This window comes from Micrasema longulum, unplaced genomic scaffold, assembly GCF_059751315.1.
Source record: "Micrasema longulum isolate JH-2025_06_02 unplaced genomic scaffold, ASM5975131v1 h1tg000090l, whole genome shotgun sequence".
NCBI classification, from domain to species: domain Eukaryota; kingdom Metazoa; phylum Arthropoda; class Insecta; order Trichoptera; family Brachycentridae; genus Micrasema; species Micrasema longulum.
This window is the reverse complement of record NW_028277296.1, coordinates 70,281-86,325: the sequence shown is the minus strand read 5'-3', so window position 1 is coordinate 86,325 and position 16,045 is coordinate 70,281. Positions and strand designations below refer to the sequence as shown.

The 16,045-nt window shown below is 30.3% G+C and overlaps 1 protein-coding gene and 1 non-coding gene across 3 annotated transcripts in view; both read left to right on the top strand.

Annotated features, from left to right (window-relative positions):
• The window catches only part of Tmhs (Tetraspan membrane protein in hair cell stereocilia), a 64,878-nt gene that overhangs the window by 23,681 nt on the left and 25,152 nt on the right, over positions 1–16,045 (top strand). The gene's annotated exons all lie outside the window — the stretch shown is intronic.
• TRNAM-CAU (transfer RNA methionine (anticodon CAU)) lies at positions 381–452 on the top strand. The gene has a single exon. It is a non-coding gene; the product is annotated as a tRNA-Met (tRNA).

Genomic DNA, 16,045 nt, shown 5'->3' with positions numbered 1-16,045 from the left:
ATAGTATTTATGTAACATAATACTTATTTCTTACATTATATCGAATTGTTTATTTTTTATTAAAAATATGCATTTCTGAAAGGTAAAAGTCACTGCGTGCCTTGTATAAATAAGTAAATAAATACATATTTAAATATTATTGAATTTCAAAGCGCCAATTGTTATCGAAACTCAACCGGGCTTATGTGCGCCTTGAACGTAGACCGCGTCTATAGACCTTGTCTACCTCTGTCATATGCTTTTAAGATTTAACGTTTTGGGGTGAATATTGCATATGCAAAACTGATCCAAAATGAAAATTTTATCATATTTATATTACCGGGCTTTCAAAATGATTGTACACTAATTTAAATAGCGTAATTTTGACGGTGCCCTCAGTGAGCAGAGTGGCGCAGCGGAAGCGTGCTGGGCCCATAACCCAGAGGTCCGTGGATCGAAACCACGTTCTGCTAGGTATTTTTTTATATGTATTTTTATTTATTTATTGAAAATTACCACATATTACAAAAGTAGTTTACATTTTAACCCCTTTCATCCTGTTATATTTTTTAGCATTTAAAATTATTATTACTAGGTATATCTAAATTTATAACTTGCAACTACAAGTAAACAGCGGACGTTTTTTTCTTTCAGAGATACGCATCTATGATGGCACACAATACTTACTTCTTCCACTTTCATGCTTTATAGTTAGTATATTTTTTATTTTTTTAAAATTTTATTTATTACCCTTATGGATTACATACATTTAACACAATATATTTATATAAAAAAATCATATTCTACTGATGATAATATTTTAAACATATTTTGTAAAGGTTGTCTGAATCTTTTGTTTAGTTTCGTCTAGTAGTTTATTTATAAAATGTTCTTTTGTTTCTTGTTAGATAAGGGAAGAGTCATATACCAACATTAATATTTTGTTTTGCTGTCTTTGTTGCCTGTTTATGTCATTTCGATTTCCTGTTCCCCATAGTAGTTGCATATAATATATTTTAGTTTTTACATAGGCTTCATACATTCTAATTTTTTCCGGTTTTGGAAAAAAGTATTTTTTTTTTAAATCCTCGATAATGTCGCCACTTTACTAATTATTTATTTATTTTTATTTCACGTTTTACACTATACTACTCGATCAAGAGTTTATATATGATATAGTAGCTTAGGTGTAAATATTTAATTTTTTCATATATTTTCTTGTATTTAAAAATAAATTTATATATTATTATTTGTATAAACATGTTTATTCTGATCTTTCCGGCTGTTAATTTTTATATGTTATTCATGGTTTTTATAAATGTAAATAATATTATTAATTCAGTATAAATATAATCTTCACCAACAAGCTACAAAAAGTGGCTTGGTGAGATTTTAGTTTTAGTAAAAATATAACAAGTGAATTTTTTTTAAATTGTAAAAATGTATAATTATGCTATTAAATAAAATAAAATGTATACATAAAACTTTAAAAAAATATATATATGAATACCTCATTGGGCACAACTCGTGTCGAGGCATGATTTAATATATTTATTTATTTTATTGGGTAAACAAACAGTATGTACACAAATATTGACAATTTCTTTGTATATTAGTGTATTTGTGAAGGACACCTATGCATACACCAAAAAAATTTTTACACTTAATACATATATACTTATGGTGTCTAAAAAATATACATAAAATAATACATATTCATACTTAAATCCACACAGATATATACGGGGTGTTCATGAAACCCTGTCACATCCGAAACCACGATGATCAGTATGAGCAAGAAGATATATTGGCACATTAAAAGAAATTTTTAGAACGAATAAAATCTAAAAAAAAAAAAAATTAGAAAAAGCAAATGGTTTCTGACTTCTACAAGGGAGAGACAAGGACGGGGGGAGGGGAAGTCTGATACGCCAAAAATGCGCGGCCGCGCTCCCGTCGCTTCTCTGCAGAAGTAAGCAACCATTTGTTTTGTTTAATATTTAATTTTTTAAAATTTTCTTTGTTCTAAATATTTTTTTAAATATGCTTATATGTCTTCTTGCCCATACTAATCTTCGTGGTTTCGGATGTGACAGGGTTTAAAGAACACCCTGTATACATAAATAATAGTGAGAAAAAAAACATAATAATATTATTAAGTACAGCTCACATATTTTACTACTGTGCAGACATTAGGTCAAGTAACAAGCTACCAGGGGCGAATGCTCCTTATAATCGATTACATGCAGCTTACGATATTTTTTTGACATCGAAAGTAATGTTTTATGTTACAGTATTATTAGGAAAAAACACATCACCAAAAAATATATTACTTTTCATGGGTAAGTAAATTTATATCATATTCCTTTATTCCATATAGCGACCAGTTGCGCCTCTATTGGCCAAAATTAATATTACTGGATTACACGAGATTGCTCTGCTGACTTAAAAACACTCTTTTAAATACGTCTTTAACCTAAAACTTTAGAATCTTGTTCGAAAAATTACACTTGCGATTACAGTAAAATCTTGCAGCTTTCATTAATGCAATTTAGTCTTCCAATACTTTTTCATAAGGCCTAGTATTCTTTAAAATACATCAATTTGACTTACGACAGTCCAAGGGAGGTGACAATATACGCACTCGTTATGTGTGAGAAAGAGATAAAGAGTATATTTTGTATGTCTTAACACGGAAGTTACAATAATAAGTAAGCAATTGATCATACTTATGTTTCGGTGGTTTGAAAGTAAATTTGCTTTAAAATAAATTAATATTTTGATATTTTAATCGAAACGAATTGACATTTGAATCCATAATATAGTATAAATCCTTAGTGGGTTTTAAAAAACAAAGATTCGCTAATTGTTTTTTAATTGTAATTCGTTTTTGTGCATACGGTGACAGTTGAATATTGTAGGTTATTCTTCAGTATCCATTTAAACTTTAAAAATTAATTTAGGGTTATAATAAAAACGTTACTAGTGTACAGTGTTAAGAATAAACATATATTTTTTCCATTAAGCTGCAAGATTTTACTGTAATCGCAAGTGTAATTTTTCGAACGAGATTCTAGAGTTTTAGGTTAAAGACGTATTTGAATTAGTGATTTTAAAGTGAGCAGAGTAATCTCGTGTAATCCAGTAGTAATAATTTTGGCCAATAGAGGCGCAACTGGTCGCTGTATGGAATAAAGGAATATGATATACATAAATTTACTTACCCAAGAAAAGTAATATATTTTTTTGGTGATGTGTTTTTTCCTAATAATACTGTAACATAAAACATTACTTTCGATGTCAAAAAAATATCGTAAGCTGCATGTAATCGATTATAAGGAGCATTCGCCCCTGGTAGCTTGTTACTTGACCTAATGTCTGCACAGTAGTAAAATATGTGAGCTGTACTAATAATATTATTATGTTTTTTTTCTCACTATTATTTATGTATACAGGGTGTTCTTTAAACCCTGTCACATCCGAAACCACGAAGATCAGTATGGGCAAGAAGACATATAAGCATATTTAAAAAAATATTTAGAACAAAGAAAATTTAAAAAAATTAAAAATTAAACAAAACAAATGGTTGCTTACTTCTGCAGAGAAGCGACGGGAGCGCGGCAAAAAGCACACATTATGATAAAACTGTAATTACTTTTTAATATTATTATAAAATACATAATTTACTGCCTTAGAACGGGGAAGCTATCCCTAGTTAGGCAGTTTATATAAACCAACAGCAAAAATAAGAAATATGTATGTTTACTTTTAGTACTTAATTAATTTGTTGTATAAATAATTACTTGTAAATTGCTGTAATAAATATGTTAAAAATGAATAAATAAATAAATAAATAAATAAATGAATAAATGAATGAATGAATGAATGAATGAATAAATAAATAAATAAATAAATAGTAGGCAAACCAACGTTCGGGCAGGACAACGTCTGTCGGCTCCGCTAGTAATAAATAAATTACAGCAAAATGACAAATTCGTGACGGTTATAAAATAGTTCAATGTTTTCTACGTTTTTTACAAAATCGCTCTAAAATTCATGCTTGAGTACTCGTAACAAGCCGATAAGTGTGGTACATTTTATTCTGTCGTCTTTGTCACGTTTACGATTACTCGTAATATCCCCATGATTTTCTTTTATTTTATGGGTAAATTATTTCCGATAATATAAAGTATTACAAACCTTTTTTGCTTATGTTGTAGATGCTTTTGGCATGCGGTTGTTTTGATTTATGAGGAACGAGCTGAACCCGGAAACACTTTTCTATTGCTAGATCTGAGCACATACTGGTATATGGATTAAATGAACACAGTCGAAAGTTTGATATTTATTATTGTTTTTAGTTAAAATAGATATATACATATACATTATTATTTTCGTATTTTAGATTACATCAATTTTATTTATATAAAAAAAATATTGGTGAATAAATGAGTATATGAATAAATAAATTAGTCACTAACAGAGAATAAATAATACCAATGTATTAGATAAAAAGTAAGCAGATATATCTAATTCGGGACCGTTTTCACAATGCGAAATATCGACGAAAAATAAAATGTTCAGGTTTTTTTTTATGATAAAGAAATAACAACTAAAATAATAAAAAAAAACAAAAACACCTAACTCAAAGAATGGAAATCAATAATATAGAAAATAAAATCGGGTTGTGGTCCCGTGCCTAGTGTCTCGGACTCACGGCTCAAAGATCCGTGGTTCGAATCCCACTCTACCTCAACTTGATTCCCATTTTCGTAGCGAGTTATTTACAACTCGTTGAAAATGGCTCTCAAAATGAAATTATAAGAACGCAAATATTTATTAAAAAAAAAAAATAAGTGGAACTATTAATTTTAAAAATTAAAACATTCCGAATTTTCACAAAAATGATGTACTCGTATCTACGTAATATATTGTGATAGGGATATAACATTATTAATGGTTTTTGTTATATATGCCTATGTGTAGGTATGTTAATTTTGTTTTATTTCTCAATTAAATGATAATCTAATCCAATTCGACTCGCTGCAACTTCGCACATAATATTTATATCGTTTTGCTAAAATTTCATTTTGCCAATCGATGGATCTTTCGTATAGAATAATCGATTTCCGTCAAAAAACACGTTTTTTATGTAGATATTTCGCTTTGTGAAAACGGTTCTCAATTGTAAAAGTAACTACTAGATATGTTTAGGTAAATTAAGTATGTACAAAATGCAGGTACATGCGATGAAAAAAAAGTGAAACTATGAAAATATCGCCTTATGCTTTCTCCCCAGAATTTTAACCTAATGTTTGTAAAACTATGACGCATCATTATTTTCAATAAAAAGTAATATTATGCATAGTCGTCTAATTATAATTATTTATTCAGTAAAACTTTTTCGACGATAAATGGCGTTTTTACCAAATGGAAAGCTTATCGTTGAAAGTTTAATAAATTGCTACGTAGAATAAATAGGTTGGTACGTAAACGCTATTCACGGTCACTGAAATTCTAAGTACCGGCGAAGAAACGACATTTGAATGCGTTTTTTTGCGGTTTGTACTAATCGATATAATTGAAGATATAGAAATCGGAATAGTTCGCTTGAATCACAAAACGATACCTCGAATAAATTTACCTTTCAGACGTAGATTCATTTAAGATTAGGTATTATTTATTTAACCATCTGATACAAAATAATCGTAATTTTAATAAAGACTCTTGGTTAAAGGTTCTAATCTAGAAATCTTCGAAATTGAACGCGATAAATAATAACGAAAAAATAATCAAATAAAACTAATATATTTGCTTTGTGTAGAATCATTAAAATGTCGTTTAATATTGCTCTAGAAAAACCCATAAGAGATGCAAGAGTTGAAACAGCAGGAACTATGTTTAGAAAGACCACCCAGACATTAGCCCAGGCAGATGACCAAGACTTAATCTCCAGATATATAGAATTAAGAATAGTCCAGAAGGAGCGTAGAATCATATTTGAATACATCGGACTAATCCAAAATTCCCCCACCATGCCCTACTTTCGCCGCGCGCATTCGTGATGTCGCTGCGTAATGTTGCACGATGGGAAAAAATAAAATCATAACACAAATGTAAGATAACAAAAAAAGCAATCTGCTTGTTTCGCTAAAATGTTATTGTGCACGCGGAAATATTGATTGACACAACAGAGTAGATAAGTAAAGAGTCATTTAATAAGGGTAATTGAACTAATGAAATTTGAACTTAAAATATGTTAAAAATATTAGATGTTTTAAAGATAATGTCGGTTAAATGTCTACCACAGAGTTTTTTAATCCAAGGTCCAATTTTCATTAGTTCTCTCATTAGATGAGCAAAGCAGGGTACAAAAAAATACTACCCTGGCAACACTAGCAAAATATCAATTTTCTTTTCTTCGACAATCCGACATGGAAAAATAATTCAATTTTTAAGTAATGTATTTGCTACTTACACATTCATTAGTTAATTACAATAAAATGTTATCCCATCCTGTTTCTTTAAGATCCTAGCAGTATTTCTACACTTTAAAAGTACACAACACGGCATAGTTGAATTCAAATCAGGAGTTGCGTACTGAGCGATGTCTACAATGAAACTAATGGGTTAAAACGTAAACCTACTCATTTATGAGTAGCTGAGTCGCCTTTTGTTTGATGTGCGTATGCGGTTTCTGGACTATTCTTAATTATATGAGGTAGATATACGACCAGTGGTTTTAATTATTGTTGTACACCTATCTGCGTAGGAACATTTTTTTTTAATTCACCAATACCTACAATAGGTGGTCTCGACGTCCGCCTTGGACGCTACTGCTGACAGTTCGTCTTTGTTGAGATATTTTTTTTATCGTTTCATTTATTATTATTAATAAGTTTTAAATTAACCAAATCTGTTTATCTGTTATTTGTGCGCTTTTACTTTTTACCTCAAAATGATTAGTGAACGAGTTTTTTTACATAAAAAATTACGTGATAGAGTCACGATGACTTTTCTGCATACATTTTATAGAAAGTTCAACATAATTCATTTTACTGCTTATGTCATTCAAGCTTATGATCAAAATGAAAAATAAATTATGTACACGATGTTACAAAACTTAAGGCTTTCAATAATCAAAATAAAGTTATTGAAAATAAAATTACTAATAAATGTCTCTTTTGCTTAAGAAATCAAGAGATGAGATTTTTTTAAAGCATGTGGATGTGCATATATGGAAAAAGTGCTGAAATGTTACGCGGTGTGTATAATAACTTCCGGTACGTGTAAATAGTACTTTAATTTTAAATACACCTTTTTAAGCGATGCATTTAGTTGTTCATATTTAATAGAAAATGTTTTTTAATTAATTAATTTATTTTATTGTAAAAGTACACATGGATAAATATTAATACACAAAAAATAAACTAAACCTAATAAATACAAAAACCTCACCAAGCCACTTTTTGTGGCTTGTTGGTGAAGTTTACCCATATAAATATTTATCGTACTTAAAAATAAATATCTTTACATAAACAATTATAGTCAAAATAAGGGGCAGTAGTTAGACTGTATCCGCTCAATAAAAAAAAAGAACAAAAAAGCAACAAGAAAAACAAATATATCATGAAAAAAAAAATACATATAAATCAAATTTTAACACATTATTTATAAAACATTAATATGAAAACTCTTGATGACGAAGCCAATTAATATTTTTTTCTTACCTTTATACATAGAATTCCTCTGTACGTGTGATGTCACCTTACTCCCCCTAAACGGCTAAACCGATTTACGTGCGGTTTTCAGAGAAATATAGATCTTTGCGCTGTGCGTGTTCGTAGATATTAATATCTTCAATCTAATATGTAAAAAAGAAGTAAGGAGCATAAATGTTTTATTCATCGATCTACCAGGGTTGCATTCGAGGAGAATGCATTTACAAAAAAATTGAAAAATGTTGTTTTTTAGTGTATAAAAAAAAAGTTTTTTAATGTTTACAAACAATAATATTTTTTTTGTGGATCTCAATCAGATTCTTTCCTTACATTCCTTATAATTTCTACCCATTTGTTTCTTTTTACTGGAATTTTTATAATACTGAAATAATATTAAATTCAATACATATTTAAAAATCGGATTTCTACATAAGTACACACCTCTGTTGGTGAGAAGACCGGAGTTTGACGTTTGAAAAAAGAATGCCATATTTGAAAAAATATTTATTTTATGTTTTGAGATTAAACCATAAACAAGTACCCAGGTTCCTACTTAAATTCAATATTTGAATATTATCCATTTTTAGTTTTGGAATTTAATCACAAACAATTACCTAGGTACCTACTTATCAATGAAAAGTCTTTTTTCAAGATAATAGCAGGCAAACCAACATTCGGGCAGGACAACGTCTGTCGGGTCCGCTAGTTACATATATTATTAAATCTACGGTCAGTAGGAATCAAATTAAAAATGTAAGGTACAATATAATTTAATGTTCTACTGCCATATTTATTACTAATTTTAGGGATGAATAAACTATCATTATAAGTAAAGCGAGTGTTATAATTATGATTTTGATAAATTTTAAAAATATTAAAATTATATTCCTTTGAAATGATGATATTGCCAGCAGTACAATTCATACAAATTTTATTGCCAGCAATGACGGACAACAAATTTACGAAACTAGGCAAAGACAAAAGACAATACTTCTGCTCCCAAAGAAAAAAACAAATTACGGACAAAGGCATTATACTTTTCTGGCCCCTAAGCTATACAACTTTTTAAGCAAGGACATAGTGGTGAACAAATTGAAAAACAATATTTTCAAAGCTCGAGTCCATAAATGGATTGCTAAAAAGACTAGACAGGAAGCTGAGGAATATGTTTCAAATATAAGAATATAATGTTAGTTTCTTGAAAATACTTTTTCGTTTTATTGCGGTAGGTATGTTTTAATTTTTTTTTTAATTTCTTTTGAATATTTATACAATTGATGTAAAAGTATGTACAATTATGTATAAAATAAATAATACACTGACACTCCGAACGTGCCAGTGGGCCAGTGGAGTGGCTACATCCATAAATAAAAATAAAATTATACTGAATGTACCGTACCTATTGTATAAATATTTTTGTAAACTATGTATTTGTATTTTATATTGGATTAAATAAATAAAAAAGTTCAATACACGACAAATCATCACCCGTCAAAAAAGGATAAAGAAAACTGACCTTTGAATATCCAATGGCATCCACTTCGATCCCTATTTTGTTGAGAACATCAATGTGGTGATTTGTGTGGTTTTGGTGAGCACAATGCGTGATGAAAATTTTGAAGAATAAGTTACAGGAGCAAGCGTAAATTTTCGAGTCCTCGTGTTTTTTCGTTCAGACTACCGGATCTTCCTCGAGCGCTATCATACCAACCAAGCGAAAGCGATGCCCGCCATCTCTGGGCTAGGGATTCAACTACACGTTTAATTCAAGAATTCAATTAAACGTGACGTCATAAATCGATTTAATTAATCCTTTAACAGGGACAATCATCGTGTAAAATTAACCGCTGGCCACGACACGGTGTGTAAAGTGCTGACAAACATTTCAACGTGGATTTGGAATCTCTTTGGGACGGGAATAAATATGGAAAGCTATGCATTTTCAAGGCATACATACATTCTACCTTCTCAGTCTACATAACGTAAAGGGTTTAACTATCCATGATGCTGACTACAGTGAAAATACTTGTTGTTTTTTTTAATTTGTTGATAAACTATTAAACTATGTCAAAAAAATATTCAAAAATATTTTTATGTACCGTATTATGATTGTTCATCGGCCTCGTGGTGTAATGGTCAGCGCATTTGCCTACCATGCAAGAGGTCTCAGGTTCGATTCCTGACATGGTTGTCATCAAATATATTTTTTTAAACGTGTTTTTACACTAGAATATTTCATAGTCCCTGGACTGGCACCTGAAGCGTAAGACTGATCATTTTACCCTCATGTAACAAAAGTGATAAATATACGCTGCGATTGGTTTACCGATGCAATGGCCTTTGCATTATTAGGTGCGGAAAGGGAATGATTATATGATTGTTTAAAATTTTGTGATTTTGAAATCACTCCGCCTGTGACGTCACAAGTTCTCTTTGATGAGTTTTCCTGACTGGTGGGTTGTCTTCCTGGTAAGAACAAACGTGTAACGGACGGTTTCAGTTTGCGTTTGTAATTCTCGACCTGAGTGCCTACGGCCCGTTGTATTGCCGTACACTGTAGCTAACTTCGTGGTTGATAATGGTTTTTGTCCGTATAGGCGACTCTGTAGCGGGTGACGAATTATTGGTCTTAGGAGGGAACATTATTTTTAATTAGAAAAAATAATGATAAAAGTAGGTAATGCGGTCGAAATGCGATCTCTCAGGCGAATGTGTGGTAAAACGATGTATCATAGGTGCACAAATGTCGAGATCCGCGAACTATGTAAGCATTGTCGACAGAATCTAGAAAGGAGTGAATGGACAGCGAAAGAACAGCTAAAAAGATCTACGATGCGAATGTTGATGGATGCAGAAAATGAGGAAGACCGAGAAAGACATGGCACGATCAAGTCCATAAAATACTTGAAGATGGACATGTCAAGAGTAGGAATAATCGGAGTGCGTACATGAGAAGATTTATGAATTTACATTAAAAAAAGCGAGCTAGCGAAAAAAAAGGAAAACGAGAGAAAAAAGGAAATGAGGTCTGTATGCAATGACAGTGATGTGGCGTTATATCCTCTTTGCCTACCCCTACGGGAAAACGGCGGGATGGTTTGTTTGTTTTATTGTTTTGTCTATATTTTTTAAGGGACCGTGTTAAGGTACTATACCGCAGTATCGCAGAAAATGTAGAAAGTTACATTACAGTAATTTTAATAAATCTGTTTTATTATAATAAACGCTCTAATTAAATATCGATGACTAAAAAGTGTTGTAAGCCAATGAAAAAACCACAAACTTAGTAATTTTTTTTTCATTAGCAACGTTGTCTTTTTAGTACCCATCTACTAACTACCTTGGAAATTTGACCGTCATTATATCCGTAAATAATAATTTATTAAATTTTCTCTACATGCCTCCGATTGATTCAGAATCCAAGCTTATTTTGCCGTGTCGTGTGGATTTGTAGGATACGTGTAAAATGGGACAACAGCTGTTAAAATGTGAAATTTATATACCCCTGTAGACTCAGGTAGATACCCTACGATATTTTGAGTGTGTTCAAATGTTTGCTGACAAACTCTGAATTTTACCGCGAATGTTACACCAGCCTGTGACAGGTCTAAAGCCTTGCAAATGCCTAGACTTCCATATTCTCTTCTAAAAATATTTTATATTTCTGCTGTAATATTTATCAGTCGTGTATGTTTGAAATAATTAATGAAAATCGGTATTACATATGTGAATTCAGGAAATCACTTTCTATTTCAAGATTAGCGAAGCCTTTTTTTCTGAGTAACTTTCTTTAGTTGACAAAGTTGCTTAATGAATTAGGATTCATTTGCTTTTTACGAAAATTAATTAGAAACAGGTTTATTTTCGATTTCTTTCTTGGCATTATTAAAGGCTGTCCACAAAAAATGGACATGGCTTGTTTATTATTTCATAAAGCGTGTATGGTAAACCCTGTCACATCCGAAGCCACGCTGATCAGTATGAGCACGCAGACATATTGGCATATTAAAAAAATTTATTTAGAAGCGTTTTAAAACTAAAAACCAATATTTAAAAAATCGAATGGTTGCTCACTTCTGCAGGGGATGAAACAGGAGTGCGGAGGGGGTAGCTAGCTCTGCGCTCTGCAGAAGTAAGAAACTATTTGTTTTTTTAATGTTTTTTTTTTGTATTTTGAAATGTTTTCAGGTCTTTCCAATGGCCATGGGTGTCGATAAATATAGGGGGAATGGGCAATAGGAAATACAACTTTAATAGGGAAATACAACTTCAATAGGGAAATACAACTTTAATAGGGAAATACAACTTTTGTAGGGAAATACAACTTCAATCGGGAAATACAACTTTAATAGGGAAATAAAACTTTAATAGGGAAATACAACTTTAGTAGGGAAATTCAACTTCAATAGGGAAATACAACTTTAATAGAGAAATACAACTTTAATAGAGAAATACAACTTTAATCGTGAAATACAATTTTTTAAAAACATTTTTAAAGTAATAAAGATCCTTATTTCTTTTTTATTTAATTTATATTTTTTAGATCTAAATTGAATAGGTACTTTAATTTCATTATTATTTTTATTTTTTCTGTAGATATGAATTGAAATTTTCGATTTACTTTGTTATATTTTTTATCTTGTTTTGATTACATTTATGAGCACACACTATTTATATATGTGTATATGTTTATTTTCCTATATTTAAAATAAAATCAAGTAAATGGCTTTTCTTTAATTTTAATTGTATTATTTTACTCTATTTTCTTACTTAAAAAAAATAATTTAAACCATTTTTATCTGGTTTTGTTAAGTTTTTATTTTCTGTCTTCTTAATAATATTTTTCAAAGCATCAAAAACAAAATAATATTTGTTCATTATTTTATACGATTGTATTATGTCTGTACTATTTTACTTGATTATTAATTAAAACTAATGTCTGAGCACCCGATGACAAACTATTATTTAATGGTTTATCGGGACAAAATATGTAATACTTTGTTTTTTTTAAATAATGTATTAATATTGTAATAATGTGTGTATTTTATTGAATAAAGACTCAAATAATTCTTCCATATTCTCTTCATAAAAGTGTTTGCCCTCTCTGTTGCAATAGATTTAAACATTTGACCTTTTTTATCTACGAATAGACGTGTACGGTATGAAGTATTCTTTATGCAGGGAATAAATAACTCAAAAAAGTAAATAAAAGTAACATGACACTAGCCTTGTAACCTACTTAAATAAAAACGAAACGGGTTCTAACTACGGAGAAAATGCAACTGAGAAACTACCTACCTGAGATAAGTAAGTCGAGCCTATCTAAACCAGATACGATCCCGGGCCGATCTAAATAGCTAAATAGATTGGAGGGCCGCAGAAACAACACTTACGGAATACAGAGATGTCATCATTTTCTTATTTATTACTGTCTATCAGTTTATACTTTTTTTATAGTTTTTTTTCTGTGTATTTTTTTTCAGTTTTATTTATTTGTTCATTTTCATAATTTTTTTCAGTTCCATATACTTTGACTGTTCTGATTTTTTAGTTCCATAATTTTTGTGAAATTATCATATTTTTTAATATTATTCAATTTTGTTAATTTATTATCTTTAGACATCTCCAATAAAAAATATGCGTTATTTTATATTTAAATAAAAAATGCTTTCTACCTCGGATCAGGTTTTTATTTACTATACCTAGTGAAAATAGACAGTGCCTTATATGTTTGCTTATATTTTAATTTTTATTATTTGTATATTTTTTACCTTCTTCACTGTTTTACAAACAGATCATAATAAAATTTGTTGCAACCGAGATAAAGAACACGAGATAGAGAACGTAATATAGAAGTCTAGGCATTAACAGGGCTTATGACCTGTCATTGGCTGGTTTAAGTGGCCACTTCACACACACACACACACACACACACTGTATCATTCACCATTCTGCCTATGTTTGAACATCCACATTTCCTCAACTCTTCCATCTGTTGACTTTTGTGAATTAAAAGATCTGAACCAGCCAATGACAAGTCATAAGCCCTGTGAGTGCCTGGACTGCTTACCGTCAACGGACCAATCGGCAAAACTGACCGAGAATAAGCGAAAGATAACCTTTGACGTCACACACGGAGTTATTTTATAAATACAAAACTTTGAAAAATCATAACGCTGATAACACTTCAATTTTTATCGCACGCTAGAAAACATTTTTTTATCGAATTTCCCATAGTATTTTTGTAATGAGTATTTTTGTAATGTCTATTTTTGTAATATGTATTATTGTATTGTGTATTTTTTTGTTGATGATATCATATTGTAATGTGTTGTACTTTGGTATAATAAAACGATTAAAAAAAAAGATTAAAAAAAAATTTAAAATCTATTAATCACCGATGTCTTATAAGTTTTTTGATTCGATATAAATTATAAAAACAAGTTTGCAGTTATGTATCATGTGTTATGAAGTCATACATATTAAATTAATTATAAATATCTGTCATTGAACTTAAATTTTCACTTCACGGTCACTATCGGTCGTGAAAGTTATTTAAATATATTTATTCATTAATTGTTGATTGATTAAGCAGTGATGTGCCGTAATCTATCCACACCTCTTCAATTATAATTTTAAATGTTTATGCTTCTAAGGCCAGTTGGTTTTATCAACAAATTTTTAATGTCCAAATGTTTGTAGACAAAAACCGGATTTTATCCCCCATCTATCAAGATTGAAAGATATTATTCAAACATGGAGAACATTTTTAAGAGGGGGATATAGAAATCTATGCATTTATTAGCCGTCAGTTGCTGATTTAAGTGAACGAATTATTCATTGAAAATGCACTTATTTCATTACCTACATCTTTTATTTATTTTTACTTTTTTGAACCTTATTATGAATAATTATTAAAAGTTACTCTTAATAATTATTGAAACATTATTTATAAACATATTTACCATTGAGATATAATATATAAAGATGACACCCCATACAAATCGGAGCTAAAAAGCAGTCCCCAAAGAAAAGGGAATGACCAGCGGAGGGAGCAAGTGTCGTCACGTCATATCACGTCGACTTTGGAAAGCAAAGCACGTAGTACAGTAAAAAGCACGAAATGTTCACTTCGGTCTAATGTAAGTTCTATTCAGTATGTCGCTCCCTTCCGCATACGCGTCACCTTTGTTTGTCGTTTCACTATTCGCCTGACTAACTGAGCAGGACAGAGACAGGAGATAACTCACGAATTGGTAACATATTAAGAAGATGTTTCTTGACATTAAAACTGTTTTAAACAAGTATTGATTAGGATAAGAACATTATTTACCGGTGAAAGGTTATACCATCGTTTTTCCAAATCGTGCAGTATCTAAGCGTACATACAGGCATTTTAGTAATTACGAGGAGACAAAAGTTCAAAACTAGCCGGGGACTGCTCGCAACAGATAAAAATCCGTTCTATCAAGAATATGCCAACTGGCCGCAAGTTGAGGGACCATATTTTGAACGCTCATGATTACTCTAGTAATAACTTATAATTACTCTATTTACTATGTTTCGGTAGTCAAATAGCAGAAGGGACCATCTGTAATTTTCGAAAATGATCAGGAGAGCTGAAAAATAACTCAATTTTAAGACTTTAATTCGAAAACTAAAGAAAAGTAGTGTTTTTTTTTTTTCAATAATTCATTACCATTTTAAATAACGCCTTTTTTAAATTTTATTTTTTGCGTGTCTACTGAAATATTTACTAAAACTCATGACAAATAAAAATCCGAAAAAAATACAGATGGTCCCTTCTGCCGTCTGACTACCGGTATATATACCTCAATATATACAGGCTGTTCTTTAAACCCTGTCACATCCGAAACCACGATGATCAGTATAAGCAAGATTACCCTTTGTGTTTCAGAAATCATAATTGACAAAAATCACACTCACGAAGTATGGGGCACTAAAATAAAATACTTAAACTCACTAGAATAGCATTATATCAACTCATTAGTTAACCAAAAAAATTTTGATAATGATCCTTAAGATAAAAATAACTTCATTTAATTTACTTTCATATAATTTTTAATTATCTATCCTTATCTCTGTTTTGTATCAATACCCTGAACTCCTTAATAAAGATACCAGTTTTGAAGATGTCGCGAAAGCGATGAAACCGGCCACTGGATATTCCAAATTTGTGGATTAAAGTGTCACTCGTCTATTATTTATATAATAAATTACAACGAACTTCCATCAAGAATTTTCACTTACAATCTTAAATGTTTTACATTGAACCGTTAATAAATAAATAAAATATATAAATGTATTATCATGGGAATTTAAAT